At 40.2% G+C, this 20,824-nt stretch overlaps 1 long non-coding RNA gene across 6 annotated transcripts in view; it reads right to left on the bottom strand.

Moving 5' to 3' along the window:
* The window catches only part of LOC138407499 (uncharacterized), a 117,722-nt gene that overhangs the window by 92,469 nt on the left and 4,429 nt on the right, over positions 1–20,824 (bottom strand). For 4 of the 6 annotated variants that reach the window (XR_011240933.1, XR_011240934.1, XR_011240929.1 and 1 more), the window contains exon 2: positions 14,836–14,864. The exons of the other annotated variants lie outside the window; for them this stretch is intronic. This is a non-coding gene — a long non-coding RNA (uncharacterized lncRNA). The remainder of the gene's footprint in view (positions 1–14,835; positions 14,865–20,824) is intronic. 6 annotated transcript variants of the gene reach the window in all.

Genomic DNA, 20,824 nt, shown 5'->3' with positions numbered 1-20,824 from the left:
TGGGTGTATTGGGCATGTGGAAAGCTAGAGAGAGGAGGAGGGTGGGTAAGAGAGGGACTGAGAGAGAAAGGGGATGGGCAAATAAGGGAAACAAGGAGCGAATGCGGTTGATGGCAGAGAGAAGTTGGCACAGTGCCATCCATTCAGTGGTAGCACCAAGGCGGACTTCTGTTCGCTCTCAAGGGTAGGTGGTTAGATGAAGCCTGGGCGACAGAGGGTCCTGCCGTCATTTTCGCAGCATTGCGTGCTTTGAGATGGTATTTTCACTTGGTTTTTTTGTGGATTTTGGGATTGATCTTCTAAATATTAGAAGTTGGAGTAAAGATGCGGTTCTCTAGGCACACAGCCTTCATCCTTAACATCAGTACCGCCTCGGAGGAAGAGCGAACATCTGCTGATCACGACTTCAAGATGTGACCTACACCTGAATGAATTTTGGGAGCTGCCTTTCATACAGAATTCTTGTGCTGCATGGCACCATGAAGATGGTACAGAAGTGGATATCAAGCATTCTTAAACACAGCTAAACTGTGTATCAAAGAAGATGTGTGACAGGAAGTGCACCTACCGTGAAGGTGCCATGTGGATAAGAGCAGGATATAGAGGCGGTGTCACTTGGGATTAATGAAGGAGATGACTCAAAAAACAAAAACATTAGAAACTTGGGGCTGTTTTGTTGTTCTTGTGATAACTGGGGGGGTGTGGCGGTGGCACAAAAGGAAGCTCCTCCCACTCACTCCTTCTTGCTCTGTTTCTCTCTCTAACCATCTGAGGCACAACTCTCTGTGCCAAGCAGCCAGCCAGCCATCTGGGCAGGAGACGCCATGCCAACTCATCTGTTAGCAATAAAGGATGCACCCTTGGAAGACTACAATCATCATTTCAATCGCACAGTTGGCATTTATGGACTTGGGTAAAAGTCGTTGGTTTGGATGATGCCCAAGGAGCAATAATTTGGCACTTGCAGGTCTCTAGTGATGTGCCAGCGGGAATGTGATGGCATCTGGCAAGAATAAAGGCGAAGGACGAAGGAGATATGCCACAATTAAGCCAAACCGACACAATCGGATACCCTTCACGTATCAGTTGCCAAAAAGGACAAAAGAACTAACAGAGACACTACAGCGCCTGATATGACTAATTAGGGAAACATTTACTTCGTTAATTAGGATGACATACTCAATCAAAGGAATCAACAAAAGAATCCATAATGGAGGTAAAACCACAACAAAAAACAAGCTGAAGACAAAATCATCGAACTGTTCAACTATTAGCAGAGGGTGTGAAGTGACTGTGAACTGTCATTTGTTATCGCACTGGCTGGTAGCCACATTGAATGCGTAACCATAGGCACTGCTGCAGCAGATGCTGCCAATCTGCCAATCGCTTGTGTGCCTGCCTTCATGAGGAGGGGGGGGGGGCCTGAGGGACTGTGCCTGAAGCTCAATAGCAGCTGTTTACAATGTCACAGACAAAAAGAGAGAGAAAAATGGACACATGAGAATGCATATTAATGAGTGGGATTCATTATTTTTTTCCACACTTTTTTGCACATATCCGGTTTTCCTTTTAGACATTTTTGCTGATAGTTGCGACTTGGAGAAGAAGTCTGAAAAAGTCATAAAAGACCATATATCCATCTTTATTCACATCAATCATCATGGACCTGAATTCCCATAGGCTCAATATAGTACCCAGCAGCATAAGAGCCAAGTGAGAGAGGTGAAACGGACACAAGAGGAACTTACTGGAATGGGCACAGAAGGCACAGGGGAAGGAGGCAACCTGAGTTCAAGAGACACTGAGGGGGAGGTGCTGGCCTGCCTGCAACCAAGCTGGGGGTAGTGAGGCCATGGGAACTCATTACATCCTCCACACCCACAGCCCACATCTCCATGACTTTTTTGCCCCCTTCTTGCCAACCATCCAAAAGAAATGAACAAACTCCACCCTTTCAGGATTTCCCCTCCTGCGCTTAACTATCATAAACAGATGCAACACAGACTCACCAACTGGTCTGGGTTGCTGTTCGGGGTTCTCTCTGGGTCCGGAAGAACGTTTCTGTGGTTCCCGCGAGGTGTGCTGGCATCAGGCACAGAGCCAAGGATGGGCATCGCCGCAAAGACGCGCAACGGAGGCTTTCATCAAGTTCGTTTTCTTTGTTAATATGCATAGTCGGAATTAAAACTGTAATTAGCAACGCAAGGATATTCATCCACTGGCTGCCAACAATTATTGTTTTAATTTCTTTCCCCCTGGTTTTCTTTGGACAAGAGGCATGGTTGTGCACCATGAATAATTAAGGAAGTCATCCAAAGGGAGGGATTATAGCATCTTTGTGCTTGCTACCCAACCTTGGCACTACCATGATGTCTGGATGTGGTTGTACCACCAGTGCGGAAGGATCGCTTGAAAGATGGCATCTCTTTGGGCATCACAAAAGCGATAATTGAGATCGCAACAAATACGATTAACAGTGTAATTTGTAATTGATGCCACTTTTTTCCGTATTCATCACGGGGGAACGTGGATATTCTAATCTTTCGGACCTAATGAACTTTGGATAATCACCCTTTTATTTAATTCCATAGGGGATGTTAATTGCGCAGCGTCTTCATTACACAAATGGATTACCAAAAAAAAAAAGGCTTGCACGAGAGAGCAGAATGGAATGGGGGGTGGAGTGTGTGTGTGTGTATGAGAGAAAGAGAGAGAGGGAAAGCAAGAACGGGATATTTTTCTTCCTTCGTTATATGCCAGTAGTCAAATAATGCCACAGTACTCACAAACAAGCAGAGAAAATCTCCTGCATTGTGCCAGTGTTGCTCTGTCTTGGAAAAACTGGTCTCTTTGCTCCCTGCCTGCTCTCTGGAGTAGCAACTCTCCCACTGAAGACTGCCTTTCCTGCTTCTGGATCTTACAAAACTGGAGCTGGAGGAAACCTGCCTGGAATCTACTTTCTCACAAATTGGATATTATTTGTTTCATTCACATGATTAGTAGATTAGCAGCATTGATCTTTATTAGAGTGGTGTTGTTGGCGCCTAGCCGAAGCGGAATGCAGAGGAGACAACAGACACTGTGGCGGGCACTGGCTAATGTCCTCTGTGCTTAATCATCCTACAGCAGAATGGTTTTATGCATATTTCCTTTGCATATCATTAAATCGCTAAGGCATACGGGCAAATGGCAGCGGAGAGCGAGGGAGTGGAAACAGAAAAGCATAAAATATCAAGAAAAAAAGCGGCTCATTATGCGAACACAATCTTCAAAGATGTGCCGGATTCCTGGCAACCTGCCAATTCGTTTAATTCAACATTAATTAAAAAAACTCAGTGCGCTTAACCTTTCCGACACAGATTAACTGAGCATCTTACAATCTGTGCAAGGAGCCATCTCATACAGTGGATGTCTGTTCATATAGAACTAATGGATGTTTGTGGATTAGTGAATGAAACATACATTTGATTATTATTGTGTTTTCAGTCTTCATGAAATATTTGCATGTGACCAGCAAAGTCATGAATACATAAAGGTACAATTTTCCATTAATTTCGTGCGAGTTAACGTAGGATTTTAAAATGTTGTACGATCGAGGGCAGAGCAATGGAGATGACAGTTTTCAGAAGGTTTAAACCAGGATAAGTGGAAGCTAAGAGACTAGGAGACTGAAATATAAAACCTTCTCATTTGACAATAACTGAAATTATTCCTCCATCCGCCATAAGGCAAACAAGTTATTTGTCACATAAACATCACATACCCTAAAATATACCCCTGAACTAATCCCATGTCTGACTTTTGCTTTAGAACAAGGCAAATACTTTTGGCAATTAATATCAATTAATTAGCGATAAAGTAATTCCCCTACATACGCATTCTGGACATACTGTGAGACACAACATTTTACACACTTAATGAAACTGCATTAGAACAATAACACATTCAGGAGTATATATATATTAGGTACTTTGACCCATTATAGCAAGATTCCTATGCCTCATTTTACATAAATCTCATTTTAACATTAAAAAGACATGAGTAAGATTCCTAAAGAAAAATTAGATTACTGTAACTGTAACTGAAAAAAAGAAGTTTCCATACAAAACAACACCGTGGTAAACATAATCACCTTTCTAAACAAAAATTCTGCGGTAAAATTTTACTCCACAGAGACCTGTGTATCTAATTGCGGATCCTCCCTTTTACAGACATCCGTGCTTAATTCTTCCCCAATGCAAGGCAAATCCCCCCCAAGCCAGAATATTCAAATGAAGTGAGCTTCACGCCTCACACAATTAACCATGTTTAGTAATTTGAGAGATGAGTGCCGCAGGGGTGAGGAGGCGGGGCAGTACAGATGGGGAGCAGGCTGGCAGGGGAAGCCCAGTGAAGTGGGTGGGTATGAGCCTGGCGCTTTGTAACCATGGCACATGCAGATGTCGCTGTAGTTCTTCCAAAAGCTTCTACCAACTGAGTGGGAGGGAGGTAATGAGGAACTCGTTTGGCATCACACACCTCCACCATACATTTCAATGGCAGAGCGTTAATGTGCAAGACTGGTCGCGTGTTGAAAAGAGGCTGGCAGCCTGAGCCAGAGGAGCTGAAGAGGGTGAGACCAGGGTTAGAGGAGATCCCTCCCTGTAAGAGTGAAGGTGGATGCAAATAACCACAGTTTAGCACAGGAGAGGTTGAGCACCACCACTGAGGTGTATGTGTATTTCTGAGCCTGTAATAAGATGGAGACATTATGCAGAGTGCAGATATTAATATGCATGCGGGTCCTCTTTATTACGCAGCTCAGCGTGAGGTAATATTGCGACTGTCTGAGTACCGTCTCTGTCTGAACAAACACAGCCTTTATTTCATCACCCTCCTATCAAAATGTTTAATTATCAATCATATCCACAGAGGTGAATTTGAAAAAGAAAAACTGAATATCAAGTGATAACCAGGGACAAAACAACAGTAAATATGCCAGTAGAATGATATGGTCCATATGTTACCCAATACCATGAATATATTCAACAGTATACAAACAATATTTTTGGAAATGGCTGCACTCTATGACAACAACCCATACACATTCAGTATCTGTTTCAATACTTAACTGAAGTTAAATCAGGGACGTTTAAACGAAAGACATTATATTGTATCTTTATGTTTGTACTTGTGTACTTTATGCAGTGACTGTACCTAAACTCTTCCTGATGACCTGGAACTTTGAGGTCTTTGTCCATTTTTAAATAATGTTGATCTGCAAATGTAGAACAACTACTAGTCTGACAGACTTTAAGCTGTTACATTAAATTTGTTTCATACAGTGAGGAGCATAAAACAAGTTTAGTCCATGCATAAAGAGTATTATCTTCTGAGAATATAGTTGCAGAACAAATGTACAAATATTATTATTATAACAGCAAAAAACACAAGTCTCCTTAACAAAGCACACATTTAGGCAACATGATGGTTCACACTGTGAGGTATTTCTGCCCTGCCTCATTTCATGCACTAAAAGTCAGCTGCACCACGCTGGGTCAGTGTAACCTCACCTAAGCTTTTACACAACCTCGATGCCTCACCTTTTGGTTTATCTGGTGGGAATGAACCACTGCTGCAGTTAAATCCATCCACGTATCTGCAGGTACTGCCTGGGCCAAACTGAGAACCAGCACTATCTCTTTAACCAGCATCTTGTCTGGGGTCTGCAGATTAATTGGTTCCTGGTAATTCTATCAGATTAGTATTAATATGCTGACACCAAAGTGACCCACTCTATTTTGTCGGTTCTTCACAAACTGGTGTGAAGGTCAACTGTCAGTCAAGCAACACAATATGATAATGAGTCTTTAAAGTCAGACTGAGGATGTCATTAACAACAGCAGTAATGGCTAAAGAAAGAACTGCCATAGATACAAGGGATGAATGCTTATAAGTTGGTTGAGAGCAGAGGGACAAGGGAGAAGGAAGAAATTTAGAATAAAGCAATTAGTGAAATTTGTGGTACTGATCATGAACAATATATTTTGGGGAGAACACTACATAACAAGCAAGGAAATATTTAGTAGGCCTCTTCAATTTAATGTTGAAATGATTTATTCAGGGAAACTAAAAGAGTAAAATGACCTTGCACTTGAAAGATGTGTCCAGAAGGAAGCTGACTGTGAACTCACTCCTCGAACAGAGCAGTCCTTAAAGTATGCTATGGCTGTCAGAGATAAAGATGTACCATTAGAGTGTGACCATTCTGCCTGGTCTATTGAGAAGCTGCTGCCTGTTTGCCTGTTCCAGTGAGGGTGGAATTGACTGCCCATGAGAAACCTACAGTATACTGAATAGCTCAGGCCATCCTATGGGATATAGTCACTAAACACCCCTCCTGAGTCCTGCATGCTCACTGAGATTTCATTTGTGTGTATGTGATTGTTGGCATGCATAGAATTTACTATCTGTGCAATAGAAGGAGACAAAAGATATGAGAGGTATGCCATAGTCCCTGTCCAGGTCAGGGTTTAACAACAGAGAGAGGGAAAGGAAGTGAGGGAGGAGGGAAGTGCAGGAGAAGAGACATAGTGAAGGAAAGTCTGTCTGTGCTGTGTCCCACAGGGCCTGAACTGGGCAGCTGGCAAGGGAGCCATTACATGCGTGTCTATGACAGCTCACTCTCTCATTATGCCAGCAGACAGTTAACACCACCACTCTTACACCCGCTCTTTGTAATGCAGACTATATCATCTCCCAACACACACACACATTTAACAGTTTTAGTGGCTGCTTTGATATAAAATGCATTGAAGGAGCGAGTTACAAAGCATTCTACTTTACATTTGAGCACTGCAGAGCCATTAAACCACATCTGGACCACAGTTTATGTCTTTGCCAGTCAGTTAAGTCTGGCATTGGCATCTTTTGATAGACAAAAAGATTGTTAGATTTGCTAAAGGTTCCCATAAGAGGTATGTGAACTACATATACACAGGCAGATTTCTGGAATTTGTAGATAGATGACATACAAATATCATTTATAATAATAACTTAATTTGTATAGCACTTATCTAAACAGAGTTGCAGCCAAAAGGAAGACATTTACTAAGTGATAAGGAGGTTAGGAGATGCAACAGGAAAATCAAGTCCCACTGCCCAAATGACACATGTAAAAAATACAAGACACTGTTTGTCACGTGCAGAGGACAGCAATAGGTACAGTGCATGAGATTACACATGGGAAGAGTTTGATATGATTGGCCAACCACCTTGTTTACATTAGGTGTGTGTCTGCATCTACATAAATGCAGAATGTTGCAGTTTAGCAAAAACTGTCTTTTTAATGTGTATACATAGGGAAGTATATTTGGTTTGAAAAAAACCGCATCCCGGAGTCCACTTCTGCAGTTTTCCTCATCTTGGCCTCTCCCTTCCTGCACCCTACCTCTTTAACCCTGGTTTACCTCCGACCCATTAATCTAGCTGTATTTTTTTTTATTCATGCAGATTTTTATTTTTCTCAGCTCAATTACTCTTCTGTCCCTTTCCACCTTGATAGCATCATCTTGATGCACTGTGGCTGCCAAGATTATCCCAGAGCTCAGCTTGTCAAACAGACAGTTATAATACTACCTACAACTGGATGTTCTCTGTCCCATATGCCATACTGATCTAATAATACTTAAGTACTGCTGAAAAACTATGAGCCTGCGACACTGAAAGCCTCTAGAAATTACATGTTACTCACAATTTACAGTACTGTCAGGAGACAACCTGTCTGGTTGAAATCTCCCCTGCCCCACCCACTCAAAATGAGCAGAGTAGTGAATGTGATGAGAAAAAGGCAAGAAGCACTCAAGAATAGAGCTAGGCAAGCACACATGAACATGACCTCTGCTGGCTGCAAAAAAAAATTCTGCTGCCTCCACACTTTACTGTTAAGGGCAATGACAGACTTAATTGGACTGAAAAAGACATTTCTTCAAGACTTTTTGGCAAACCCAACTGCTAGGGTTATGAGAACTGCTCAAAGGAGGAGCCAACTTAAACAATAGGCTCTGTGAAGCAAAGAAGACGCACATGCAGCTGTGTAAGTACTCTGGGCATCAGTCAATTCACTGACACATGATCTTGGTATAAATGCAGCAAACAATATCTGCAGGGGGCTGTTGGCTGTTCCTTACAAATCTTTTAGAACATGACATTTACATGAAATGCCATGTTTTATAAAACATAAATGTTCAAATACTAAAGCAATGTTCAAACTAATTGTCACGCTTGCTGTGACAGCGCAAATAAACATTCTGGTCTTGTAACTTCACAAAAATAGTTGTGTTTATGTAGACTATGTGTGTGAATGGTTCTGTTTTATGGTCTTTATTGATTATGTCAACAGAGGAATACTTTTTTGTTAACAGGTTAGCAAGGTTTGTCTTGAATTAATATCTTAAGTCTGTTTTGTTCACGTTGATCACTAGAGCTGGTCAGAGAAGCTAGTTGAGCTTCAGTGCCTGTTCTGCACATTTGTCCAGGCTTATATGGATCTGCAGGGAGGACAGAAGGAAAATAAATACTATAGATGAAGGCCTTGTTTGACTGGCACAAGATGCTTGTAATAAGTACCTTGAGACCCATTTTAATTTTTTTCTAGCAAGCAAAAGATATTAAGCAGTGTTTTCAGTGCAAATCTGTAGAATTACCTCCATAATGGCCATAATAGAAGCAGGAAATGTTCTTTTTAAAGCTAACAGCCTTTTATGAGTTTTACTTCTCAGAACTTTTTAAAGATTTGCCTTCTTTTGTCAGTCGACTCGGAGGAAGAGGTTCATTAGGATGAATGCCTATTTCTCCCTATATTTCTCAATGTGGTGGACAGGAATATTAGCCAATCTCTGCAGGAACTAAAATGCTAGACTTGCTCACAGCCAAAGCTCTTTGGTAATGTTGGCTTCGTTACAGCGCTGTGCTGTAGCCTGCCTACCATCACACAAGTCACAGTGAAGAAGATCAGACAGAGCAGAGGAAATGTGGTGGGGAGCATATGAACAAGAAACAAGAGGGAGAAGAGGGACAGAGATGATGGGCATGTGTAAGCGTAGGTTATGAAGCAGTAGAATTGATTACATCTAGAATCAGAATCAGAAATACTAATATAATTAATCCCCGGAGGGAAATTCCAAAAGTCACATACTTTGAATGAGTGAGCTCCACACCACTTGCAATTTGATTCCAATGATCATGTAAGCAGCATTTAGCCAACATGTACCAATTGAAAAGACCAGTTGGACAATAAGGGAAGAAGCCACGAACTTTACTCTTTGCACAGCAATGAGCTTACATGATTAGACCTAAAGTCATATACTAAAAGGGTTGATGTCTCCGATATACAGCAGAGATGTAAATGTTGTTATCCTTAATGCTGCTTACATGATCACCTACATCAGCGTGTTAAGATGTATTGGTCTGCTAGTATGAGAGAAAGAGAAGAGACAGGAAACACTGATGTTAATGCAACAAACTACAAATAATATCAACATCTAAAACATAAAATGGGAGAAATGGTAACTGGTTTTCATTCAGTTTTAGTCTTGACAAAACATATTTTTATTTGAAGTCCAATATTAATCTTTTGAACTTATCCTAGTTATAGTCTAAACTCAGGCTTTGTAGTCTGGCTTTCACCACCTTTTTGTGCTACTATAAGTGACTCTATGCAGTAGTACAGACTTATTCACCTCAGTAAATCCAGTTAGTATTTCTGAACTCTTTCTGTTTAAACAGAAGTACTCTCTCAACATAATATCAGTCGTTCCTGCTAAATTTAGATTACAAACATTACTGCAGCTACCTGTCTTCTACAAGAGTGAGTCATTCAGAAGCTGGGATTCACTCACTTGTTCACCAAAAATACTGTTCAATTTCTGGGTTTATTTGATTATGTACTGTCTGATTACTTACGAAAGGTACTAATTTTAACCTGTTGAAGTGTGCAAGGGCGAGGGGGTGGGTTTTAAATATTCAGAATCACCATAACCTTTATTGTTAATCAATACGTAAAAGTAAAGATTACACATCAATATGCTTTTATCACAGAAGATGTGTTTGGTGGCCAAACACACATGTATTTAATTACATTAGTAGTCGTTTCATTTCATTCAGGGGCTATGTTTCAGGATTCAATGTGCATGTTGGCTACCTGGAAATGAGGCATAGAATGACAGATTCTGTAAATAAAACTTTCCCATGATCATGTCTGTACATATGTATTCATTTAATAGGGTTTGATGAAACCAGCTTGGAACACATGTATGAGTAAACCAAACAGAAGAAAGTTAAAAGTTTATGGTTGAAAATGTAAATATTTTCTTTAATTAAGGCCTTGTGTTTTAGAAAATCTTAAGGTCAAGTGGAGATTACAAATCTCAATAATAAAAGGGCCCTAAAAGGCTATTCAAATACAACTATCTTTATCCACATGTGCAAAAACACAAACAAATAAACAAGCTGATTCAAAAAGAAATATAAAAATACTTCTTTATACATTATTTCATTGTGAGTATGCACTAAATCAACGTCTGGCAAGGTAAGACCACCATGGGTACGAACCACATCATGTGTTAAAAGCATATTGGACCCATTATTACATGACACATTACATCATTCAATGGGCCCCACTGCAAATATTAAAGCAAAACAAAGGCCTTTGATACAGAACTCTTTTTTACACCCTCCCTACAAGGCCTGAGACTAAATTGGATTTTCCCTGCAATGTTCCGTAATTTGAAGCATCCATCATTTATTATTAAAGAAATGAAATAAAGGGGAGAAAGGAGAGTACTGCCTTCAGCAGCATCAGAAAGACCTGTGCTAAACCGCTAACAACAACATTGTGCTTTTCCACACCCTTAACCTTACAAAGCACGTAACAAGTTTGTACTCTCAGGACTCTTAACAGAATCATAGTCAGTTATCATGGCTTTGAATGTTTTAACTTTAAACTATATATGTCGGTCTTCTGTTTCTTTGAAATTGCATTTCATTAATTGTCAATATATTCCTTTGTGATCAATTGATTGATTGCTGGGGTGGGGTATAAACTACTGTGCTGTGTCATCAGTGACTTTTTCATGAAATTAATTGGACAGGCAATGTTTTATTTTGTGTATTTAACTAGATGCATTGTACTATTTAATATTTTACCATGTTTCGAGTATATTGTGTATAAAGCTCTAGTAAAATCATACATCTGAGAAAAATAACCTTTGGACTGATAGTACTATTTATTCCACAGCCTTATTTACCTCAACAACAAAAGACAGCATCATTTGCAAGGAACATTTCATTTTTGCAGGGAGTTTGTGTACCTCTCCTCTAAAGAACTTGCTGCATTTGAGGGAAAGAAACTACTTATCTTTATTTCTGGTCCAAACTTATTAGGTTCAAATGTTAGTATGAAACAGTAGAAATGATTTATATGGTAATGAATGCTTACACAGCAATGCATCTGCATGATGGATATGTCATGTTAGACTGAACAAGGTGAGGCACACACTGCTTTGAATGGATCCCACAGAAACAGAAGGTGGTGGTGCATCTCTCAAAGACACAGAGGAAATCCTTCTTAATAAAAGCTCCACCATGTCCTTTTGTAATCCTGCTCTGTATTATCAGTATGTTGCAGCTAAGTGTTGCAATTAGGCCAGCCTTTTTCATGCAAATCAGTTTGACAGCACAACAATCAGTTAGTTATGGTGGCTCCTGCTCTCTCATTCTCCCGTCTCTATTCCTTCACTCCCTTGCCCTCTCCCTCCTTTCTACATCATTTTCTCTGGCATTTGCAGAGGTTGCTACATTTGCATTATTTATCATATAAGGTTAGAATATTCACCACTCAAGGCAAGGGCATATGGTTATTAGCACAGTATTACAAATGTTAAATACAAAATGCACTCATTTGCCTCACTCATGCTCCAAAGCATCCCCAAAATATAACAGGATCATACTGCACTTTAGATATTCAAATCAAACATGGGATGATGGAAGAGGGACCTGCCCAGGGCTCATTTAGAAAACACACATCCAAAGCCAAGTAAACAGGTTTAAATACTAGTTTCCCTGCTCTACATATTGCATCCCCCTTCTCCATGTGTGGGATCCAGATCCAAGACACCCAGGTATCAATTTACTGAAAACATGCTGGCAGCAGCCAAACTACATGTGACATGCAAACACAATAAGTGCCAGACTGGCTATCATACATGCACATGTTACAGACTTCTCCGGCAGTGGATCCCTCATACATTATGATGCATGTGCTGTTGGAAGGATGGTCATTGAGAATAGGAGGATTCCCATCAAAGGCATGGACCTATGCCAGCATGATGGATAGATGTGGCTTTATTACCATTAAAAAGCTATTTAAAAGACAAATACGGACACATTTTTGAATTATGGTTAGTTTAAGACACACTGGATCTGCAGTCAAAATTACAAACAAGCAGCTGGTTTGCAGTTGTGACACCTAATGATTCCTGCGGATTTCATCCAGCAGCAGATTGTTTGGGTGGCTGTGGCTGAGGGGTAGAGTGGTCGTCCTCCAACCAGAATTCAATCCCCAGTCTTTCCCATCTGCATGCCGAAGTGTCCTGGGGCAAGATGCTGAACTTGCACTGTATGAATGTGTGTTTGAGTGAGTTAATGGCAAACTGTACTGTAAAGCGCTTTGAGTGGTCATCAAGACTAGAAAAGCACTATATAAATACAAACCATTTACCAGCTTTGCGTTGCCAATAGTGAACATGAACTGAAGGACATAAGTAGTCAATGTGGCCATAGCTGTTTCATATAACCTTATATATGTTGTCTGTGTGTGTGTGTGTGTGTGTGTGTGTGTGTGTGTGTGTGTGTGACCAGAGGGCCTTTTAGTTTCACAGTGGTGGTGTCTCATTAACGTGCCAGCCTACTATAAAAACGATCTAAATTCATCGCTTCATCAAAGTCCTTAGTTAAGTACAGAGGCAAGATGGGGAGACGGCCAGGCAAAATCAGAAGGAAATAACTGCATGTGATCTTTTTTCTAAGGGTCAAATAAATTAAATCTGACAGAAAAAATATCGAGGGAGAATTTAAAAGAGATAAAAAAAGGAGCTGTCGGTGAGATGAGAGAGAGAGCATATATGTGAGAGAGGGCGAGGAAGAGAGAGAGGAGAGAAACATAGGCAAAGTGCTGCAGGATGGTCCATGTGCCTTTAAATTGAAGTCTCAATCTCACGTAGTTTTGTTCCTTAAAAGGAAATCAGAGGGCTTAGCTGAGGCATTGCCTTGAAAGTCATGAATAAACATCAGGTTGCCTTTCTGTGCATACATCATACATCACAAGATGACACTAGCTAATGGAGGAGGATTCTGCGCCCTCCGAAACATGAAAAGGCAGTGAAATTTCCCACCAAACCATGCAGCGTGGTTCTAAAATGGACCGCTGAGGGAGAGAACGGGAGGGGCTAAGAAGGAGGAGTACTGAGAAAAGGAATCTCTTTTCTCAGTAAAATGCATCCCGGTGATAATCACATTCTCTCCATTGGCAAGCCTATGTTCAATCCAGGAAATAATATAAAATAAATATATATACTGCAATTTTCATATATAATAACAATGAAAATTTGGTTCTTTTTGCATGTCTCTAGAAGCCATTTCTCGATTCTATGAGACGCCGTCCTATCACTTCTGCAGGTCTTGATTGTAATAGCACATTAAGCAGACCAGAGGCAGACTTTTTCAGACCAGACATTAAACAAAGTGACAGAGTTATTAATCCAGGCTCTATAGGAAACAAATTGCATTTATCAGTGTGGCTGAAAGACAAAATTTGTTTTGAGAGGCAATTGACTAGCAAAAAATAGGTAATTTGCTAGCCGGCACAGAGGACTCACACTGTGTCACCTCCCAGAATGCACATGGAGCCAAGGTGCTGCTGGTGAAGAGGGCAAACAGACAGATGTAAAATCAGGATAAAGAACACACACAAGCTAGAACAGGGGGCAAGTGAACAGTTACACTAAAAGAAGACTCAGATAGTCCACTGTAGTTGGATGGATGCAGTGTAACTGATAGGAAGCCTGTCAGGCCGAAACTGACTCAACCATAATTGTATTGCAAATGTTCACGATTGTTCTAATTGTAAAAATGCAGTTTCAAGCACACTGAGACTCAAGCTCTCCCAATGATTACATTCCTAATGAGCAAACTGCTTTTGTAATTAACACAGCAAACATGTAAATGTAATGGATGAAGTTTGAAATAATTTCTTAATGTAACAAAAGACCCCCGAAGAAAAGGTCTGATAAAAAATTCAGTTGAAAACACTTATGGTAATACGTCCATGAATAATTTGTGGTAGTGGTATGGAGAACAGACTATCATTTTGAACTCATGCTTGTCCTCCATTTCCTATCAGCAAGCGTGGGTGCATCAGTATCTGCAGAGAGCCTAAGGCAACTATGCACAGGACATTTCCACAGAGGATCACTTGGAAAATATCCATCACAGGGAGATACTAATTAGTGCACGTCTGTGTGTGTGTGTGTGTGCGTGTGCAGGTCTGCGCATGTGCTTGTTGGGGCAGAGGGATGTACACCTAGCCAGGCGTGAGAGCAGTGTTGTTCAACCGAGTGCAGTAATTTCTTTGATCATTTTTAATGGCCATTCTTTCATGTGAGGCTGCAGCTCGCACACAGCTCCCTGCAGGTGTCATCTCATTCCTTCAGTTGTGGGATTAGTATGCGGCAGGCAATAAAAAGCCAGGCCATTACACTGTGCAGCACACATACATAATCTCAACAGTGGGATCATTACCTTTTCAAAGGACGAAATCAGCTCACAGTCTAGAGAAAGACACAAAGATAGTGTTAGAAGCTGGGCAAAAGAGGAAAAGGAATCAAAAGAAGACAGAAATAAAGAGGCAGCAAACCACAGTTGCAGTGTGGGATGGAGGGGGTTCGAGAAAGAGCTATCAATCAGCATTGCAAATAATGGCAGACAGGCAGGCAGGAAGTGGTTCAGTTCCCTCCATAGGCTGGCGTGATATGGACAGATTGGTACCTGTTGTACTCTGGAATAAAAGTAAAAACACATTCTCACATCTACCATTCTACAGACATATTGATATATTATTTAGCTTTTTCAGACTTTGCTTCTTCTTGAACTTGCAATATGGTTGAAAAAACCATATGTATTCTAATAAAAAAAGAGAAAGGCCAGGTACCACACCAAACCCTAACGTAAAGATGAATGTTAAGATTCTAAAACAGTACATCACAGAGGAAAGAAATCCATCCAGCACAGTCCTGCAAGTCAGAAAGCTGGCTGTGGCAGAAGTTCTAACAGATCATCTCTATAGCCCCACACATTCTGTACTCTAAACAACAAACACCGGTTTCTACTTGTAACTAAAAAGCTCTCCGAGAGGGCAAAGAAGCTCCCACTGTGCCTTTCAAAAAACTCCTGCTACAGTGTACAGCAGACAGGTAAAAGGTCTGTAACAACAACTAAAAGCCATTTTGATATGTGAGTCCGTACAAACCAGCATACTGTGTCATTATTAATCATTCTCAGGAGGTTCTGCAAGTTGACAAAGACAGCTGGCTTATGTCGTCCACCCTCATTCTACACCCCCCATGGTGGTCTACTGAACCCAGTGCAATTTACACACAGTTTTAATCTCTCAACTCATATCTGCTCTCCCCTCAGAGAGAAGCCTTTCATCAAGAAGAAGCATGTTCATGTACAGGTACAGATCAGCAATCTGAAGAACAGGAAGGCCTCATTGATCAATATTTCCATTTCTATTTCAAAAAGACAAAATGTGATACTGTATCAGAGTAATTTAATGTTAGAGTTGACATCTACAATTATGGAAACAAAATTATTTGAATGTCTTCGTTCATCATCTCAAATGGAAAAATATCAGATTTCCACACAGAAAGATACCTATTGTGTTCTAGTCTGTTATTAAATTAAAGATGTTAAGTTATTGGAGTGCACAAACAAAAGCCTATCTTACTGCTGACAACACTGACTGAAGAGGAGTCAATCACACTGGATGGCAAAAGCGGAGGTTATTCCAGTGTCTTGTTCAAAAGTAGTTTAACTGACTTCGCTCAATTCAGCATTGGAGCTGAGAGCATTGGAGCAGCACACAGAAAGCAGTTGCAGTGGCCTGTCTTGTAGATAGATCATTTGAAAGAGTAATTTTTATTTTAAGTTGCCTTACAGATATCCCGCATTTCTCTATGTACAATGTCATGACTATAAAAGAGTGCAGCGAGTTGACTGACCAAATTAGATTCAACTTTAGGGCTTCTGGACTAATGATTCAATATGTTTATGTTTCAGAGGCATCTATAACAGTCTATTGTTATCATGTATTCACAAAAGCTGTAAACACTGGTAAAAGCATCATCATAAAAAAAACAACCTCAATTATTTGGCTCTAGCCTTTGTAAATTGCAGTTATTTGTTTGTTGCAGGTAGTTCAGTCATGGAATATGAGACTGCTTGCAAATATTATAGTCTGGCAATTTTTCCATGTGTCATCTCATTCCCCTTTTCTTTTCAACTTTGTCACTCCAAAACTTAAGAGTTAACTTGTGCCTTTATTTATTCAAACATTGAATTAACCAGGTTTCTTGAACATGACATTCATCATTATGCCTGAAATAAGACCCTATGTTGTGAAAGAAGACAAAACTCTCGATGGAACCGTGCAAATGACAATAACTTGTAATGTACATAAGCGTAAATGGGAACTAAACGGATCAACAATAGTTAATATATTTTACTTAAACAGAAGATTAGCACTTCTTATGTTTTCCCTTCTCTCTCCAGTCTTTATTCCACCCCAAGCTTAGCTGAACGCAGTAATTAGTCGACTCCAGGGAAATAGGTAATATGATTCTTGAGCTTTGTATTCAGGCAAAGCTCCTGAGCTCTGGTCTACTTCAGTAAGCCCATTAATCACCAAGAATCTGATAATATCAATTATTTCAGTAAACAAGGGAGTCAAGATCAAGCATTTGCCCCTCACTCAATCCCTGCATTAAATCACCACACATAGATTTAGCAGCTAATTGGAACAAAGTGGAGCTTTGTGAGGGATAACGAGGCTTTTTATACAGTGTGTAGATGTGTCTCTAAAGCCCAATTCATGCTTCTGCGTCAAACCTACGCCGTAACGCAGGCATAGCCTACCTGTAACCGTACCCTGATGTCCAGCTCCCCAAAAAGGTAATTACGCGTCGAGGAGATGCAGACCACAAGGGTTGTGATTCGTCCGCTTAGTAGCATCAAATTTCCAGCAGATAGTATTTCCGGAATCTCCTGCTTTGCTGCTTTAGAAAAGTTATTGCTCCTCAACCTCTATCTCCAACTCCAACATGATCCGCTTAGTACCTCTCATCATTGTTCTGATGTAAACACAGATTTTTTAAATAAGCAGACGGGAAACCGGATAAAAACATAACACAGTAGCATAGAAACTCCATGGCTAATAACGTTTTGGCTCCACACCTAATAGCGTTTCATTGGTGTAATTGCAGAGCAATGCACACACACCAACACACAACTATGAATGCTCACAACGGCGTGGCCCTGTGCGTAGGCTACGTGCGTACCTGCAGTGTGGTTTATACGCAGAAGCACGAATTGGGCTAAAGGGAAAAAAGACATCTGTTTTTAAGAGGAATGTGTTATGATTGTAGCAGCTAATAATATGAACTGTCATGAAGGCACAAACAACTACAATGGTGCTCAATGCAATGATAGTGAAGTTTCAAGCAGCAAAAAGGTGGTAATTCTGACCACCTTTCTATACTTAAGGCATTCAATCTCAGTATCCTATTACTTATTTTAAGTTCATATTCTGCTATTTATTGTCTAGCAGTTGTATTTTTATATATATTTGATAGGATGTACTTTTTCAATAAACAGTGAGTCATGTGTGGGATAAGCACACCATCAGAGATGAAAAAGAAATGTCTCTAAGACATGTCTGACAGGCCTCCTGATTCCCTGGGTGCATAAGGGAGGTTTCCCACTGGTCTGATAAAAGGCCTGGGTTCCTTCTGCAAATGATGCCTCTCGCCAGACTTTTGCCTACACCCTTCTTTTAATTGGCCTCTTCTGTAGCTGTGAACCTTAATGACTTTGTTCCAGGATTAAAAGCATGTTGAGGCGAGGGTTCTAACCTTTCCTTGGCTGCTCCATCTCTCCATGCTACACCCCTCCTTTACCCCACATTTATCTTAATCTTGTTTCTCTTACATTGCAGCCTTGTCTCTTTACCTTTCTCATTTTCACATTAATGTGTCACATGTAGGTTGCACACATGATACAGGTCTGCCAACCTCCAATCCACAGTCACTTGACATCACAGACTCTTGTGCTAAACCATTTATCTTTGGTTATAGTCTTAATGTTTTTTTATTTTATCTTTTATTATGCATTTATTTATTAATTATTCATTCTCATTTCCCTTCTTCAATTGTGAAAACCCAATTCTTCTGTGCTGTGGTCCTTGTCACATCTAACACCACTTTGCCCTGAAGACAGTCATGACTTTCCTCTGATACACAGAATTTCACAAGCAGCTGAAAGAATGTGTGTGGGTATTATGGAAAATTAGGGACAATGACACAATCTTGCTTCCATCCATCAACTGCTCCAGTAGTATTTGATGAATGATTGCTAGAATTCAAACATACTGTAAGTACCGCTGCTAGTTTGTGGCTAATACCATAGACTGTATATAAAGGGCTAATACATATGCACACTGAGATTGAAAAAACACAAGATATTATTCTATTCTACACCGGTGGATCTCCTCTACATTACCTTTACCATTACATCATCTGTTATGATCTGCTACATTCATTAAAAAACTCCAGTCAGGAAGAGTTAAATCACAGCAATATTGCAAGACTACAATAAACCTCAGCTGCTAAACACGACATGAAAAGTCTTTGTATACTTTGTGTAATTTAGTAATATATTCAGTAATCTAATTTGATTCTGCCGCCAGGGAAATTTAACACCTAGACAATGCCTGAGGTTGTTCTTGAGAACTGATAGCACACCATTACAAGATAATACTTAAAATGGTGCAAATAACTTAAAAGTAAAGTGTAGTTTGAAAATCAAACATATAAATGTTCTTAAAGATGGATTAATTCTGGGAAACAGGCCAAACTACTTGTGTACCTGATGTAAAAATATTTTATTTTGTTGTGTGTACGTTTGTGAGACACCTTAAGTGAGGTCGTTTCTTTAGAATGGCTGTCAATCCTCCCACACTTACACCACCCACCCACCCACCCACCCCTCCCCGGCCAGTGCTGAGTGAAAGACTAATCGATGTGTGGCCTAATCAGCCAGCTTAACTCTAATACCCTGGACAGGTCCACATCATTATCATATCAGCCTCAACATGTTTCGAGGTGACATGGAAGAAGCAAAAGATTAAAGACAATCTTGTAAAGAGGCAGCACAATTTTAAATGTGTTGACCAACCAAAAGAGGCCTATGGAAGCTGAAAGCAGCGAGAAGGAGCTTAAGGTATAAAGATAGGTGACCTGAAAAAAAGAGGAAACCCAGACAAAGACTCAATGTCAGGTTGAGACTGCACTTTCTCTGCTTGGGGAGCATCAAACTGAAGTTTGAACATTAGCATTACTGGAGCACAACCATTTTCAGAGGCACTGGTCCCTGCAGCCAGGCCAATGTCAGCCCATTACTGTGTCTATTAAAGTGAAGAGTTTGTATAACTTAAGCACATATTTAGGAGAGCTTGAGGAAGTTACAACTACAAACTATCTATAAACCGCTTTACACAAACTGTTTACAGGCAGTAAATGACGCATAAAAGAAGAAACATGTTTGAGGTTGATGCGGGGAGCTGGGGGCATGTGGCAAATCTGCACGCTTAACGCAATTATCTTTACACAGACACACACATATACACACACAGAGACACACACGATCTGGTGTTGATTACACTTAGCAAGGGTATGATTAATCAACACTTTCCATATCCACCAAACGATAATGTCAACAATGTCAATTGCAACACAAACACAAGATCAAAGATGTCAACTGAAACATATTTGTTAAAAACATAAAAGTGTTTCTTTCCTTCATGTCTCCTGCTGAAACTGAGCTAAAATCCAAAAAGCTTGTGTCCAGCATCCCTTTAGCGTTGTCCTATGGATGATCCTCCAAATGACATAAGTCTATAAGTGGTTCTTGTCACCCTTGTCAACCTGCCAGTTTGCTACAGTCAAATAAATACATTTCCTAAAATCCATAAGGGACTCAAGATGGAAATGAGTAATTCTACACATTTAGCTCTTTATAAAAAATAATATTTACAATATGACAGTTATGGTCCAATGTTGGTGATCCAAGAAACTGATGAGACTTCTGACAATGATAAATCTTTAATAATAAAGCAATAGTGCTGGTGCATAATGGATCGCTATTTGGCTGTTTCTTTGTTCAAAGTGTTTTTGTATGTTTCACTTCACTTTAAATATTACTCTGCTTCAAAATTAATCTTTTTTTTTAGTCAGGGGTGTAACTCGAGGCAGTGACTCCCTGTCATCATTAATGTTTAAGATGGCTAACAACTGTGCTGTCAACAGCTTCTAAGATAATCGACGTGTCAATCAATGACGGGTGTGAGGCCGCCTTTCAGAGGGTCCCTAAGGTGGCTGCTTAGAGCACGCTCAGTTTAACACAGTGGCACTGGGAGAGTGTAAACAGAGAAGAATATAGACTCCAGGATTGACTG

This window comes from Paralichthys olivaceus, chromosome 1, assembly GCF_024713975.1.
Source record: "Paralichthys olivaceus isolate ysfri-2021 chromosome 1, ASM2471397v2, whole genome shotgun sequence".
Classification (NCBI taxonomy): domain Eukaryota; kingdom Metazoa; phylum Chordata; class Actinopteri; order Pleuronectiformes; family Paralichthyidae; genus Paralichthys; species Paralichthys olivaceus.
Note: the sequence above shows the minus strand (reverse complement) of the source record. Positions and strands in the feature narration are given on the sequence as shown.